Genomic DNA, 2,540 nt, shown 5'->3' on the forward strand with positions numbered 1-2,540 from the left:
CCGCGCCTCAGGCCGAGGCCCAGCGGCCGGCCCCGCAGCGCCCAGCGTGGGAGGCCGCTCCCCCCGAACCCCAGGGATTCACCTCACGGCGGGTCGTGCCCCCGCTGAGGCTGAGGGGCGACAGCCAGCAGCCGCTTCCCCTCAAAGACGGCTGAGAGCGAGTGAGGGAAAATAGGGGCTTGGGGGTAAAACAGATCCTCAGAGAGCCCCCAGACGCACTAAAGCGCTCTGTGGCAGAACACCGGTTGCTGCAGGGGCTTTTCTTGCGCTGTTGCGGGGCCCCTGCAGCGGCCGGGGGTCTGCGGAGCCCGGGCAAAACACAGCGTGTGGTTCCTTGGCCGGGAAGCAGCAGGCACATAGAAGGAAGTAATATGGGAATAAAACCGAAACAATCCATGGTTTATGAGGAACCTGCCATTTTTTGATAGTTATGTTTGATTTCATAACCAGCTGTAACAGCTTCTTTCACAGCTACTGTAAAAAGCCCATAGCAAGGTGATAATTACGCTGGGTTTAATACTGGAGTGACTGAGCTCCCTATCCCAAGGAAGAAATGGTTCAATCAAAAGCCCTAAACATTTTCAAGGGAGTTATATCCTACCTATGCTAATTATAAACTATGTCAGTACACAAGAGCTAACGTTTTTCAAACAGAAGCTATTTACTTACCACCCATTAAAGAAAAACATCTTTAATGGTCTGGATAAAGAGACAGCCCTGAACCAGATCCTAACAGTAGGTTACTGTGACTCTACTCAGGCCGTGCTTTTCTTAACGTGTCATGCTGAAAGCCTTACTCAAGTTTTAAATTATGTTCTTCTGAACCATAGATCTGTTTTATATTGAGAGTTATATTTTTTTTTATAAAATTTAAGTTTCAAGTAAGCCCTATTTTAACTTAATCTAGTTAGCGCCTAAAATGTTAATGTGATCCTGATTTCCTGATACGTTTTAGGGAGTCCTGCTCTAGGCTTCCAATACTTAAGCTATTTTCTATTCAGAGCACTGGGTATTTACACTATCTTTTTTGGACAGGAAAGTTAAGCTTCCCTGAACTTAGCTGAGGATAAGTGTACTACAAAACATCTGAAGGACTCTTTTTGAAGTAAGTTACTTTCTAGACTTCCAAGCCGGCATATTCTTACTATCGCTAGGTCATTACTAGATACTTTTCATTATTTTGGCTGTTTTGAGTACAATCTAACAAACACTTGCTTAAGAAAGTGATTGTCAAGAATCAGGGTTTCACTGTTAACGTAAGCGGTTGCTCTGTATTATCATACATCGCTATTACTCACAACGTACTTCTGATTAATTCTCCTTTATTGAGATCATGGATGGCGACACTGTTAAAGGAGTAGTTGCACCTTTACTGTATTTGACTACATCTTATCTCATGTTTTGGTTCTTGGTGTTATTTTTTACATTGTTTAAAAGAAGTTTGAGAAGTCTCAAAGCTTATGCGTGTCCAGTTCACTCTCCTGTTACACTAACTGAGGCAGTCTTAACTTCTGATGATGCAGTTGGGGCCCTTTATCTTTAGCATTTCTTTACTGAATAGTTGCTACTTATTTTCTAGGACTTTTTCCCCATCCTGGTCCAAACAGCACGTGTGCGCACATACATATATAGTATTTATTTATTTTTTAAAGTTGGATGAAGACTGAAGCAAAGTTACTGAAACGAGTAGTTTTTTGCACTGTCCTTTAGCCATCAAGCCTCAGATGAATGAGGGTTTGTAAAAGCTCTTTACCTGTATTTTAAGCACATTGAGTTAAAAACAAAACAAAAACCAGGGGTGGGAAAATTCCAGCTCACCAAGCTGGCAACTACTTTCTGCAGCTGAAACAATTCCTCTGCTGCAACACTACGAATGGCTGAAGCATCCCTCATCAAAATACACGTGCTCAGTGTGAAAGGGCTGCGGGGAGAGAGGCCAAGATCAGAAACCTGCAATGAGGGAAGACCGTTCCTGTCTCAGTGACTACACTTTGCCTAGACTTGTACTTATAGGTTAAGGTCCTTTGAACCACCATTACTAAAAGCATTACAAGTCACTGACAAAGACAGCACACAACCCAGCACAACTTTTCTTTTTGTCTTTCTTTTGACCAAGATTCTAATTCTGTTTAAGCATCTAGTTATTCAGTGATTTAAACTATTATCAGCTCCATTAAAGAAACCCAAGTTGAGCTTTGGTTGCAATCTACTTCCCCCTACCCTGTTTCTCCAGGGCCTCTCGGATGTGTACAGGAAATAGTCTGAAGATTGGATAAATTTTACTTGGAAGCCAGTCCCCGACATTCGCTTTCTTGAAGATACTGCAGCTCTTATACTACAACCATGATGCGTGATCAAACTACACCACCACCCCAGCACATCAGGTATTTCTGGTCACCTACGGGGTACAGCTTCATCAAGTCCCACTAAGGAGCAGCTGCTACAAGCTGCTGAACAGCTTTGCTTACACAGAAGAGGGGAAAAACAAATAAACAAACCACACACATCACTTAAGTCATATAACTTCCAAAGAAAAAAAA

The sequence above is a fragment of the Larus michahellis genome, chromosome 10 (genome assembly GCF_964199755.1).
Source record: "Larus michahellis chromosome 10, bLarMic1.1, whole genome shotgun sequence".
NCBI lineage: Eukaryota > Metazoa > Chordata > Aves > Charadriiformes > Laridae > Larus > Larus michahellis.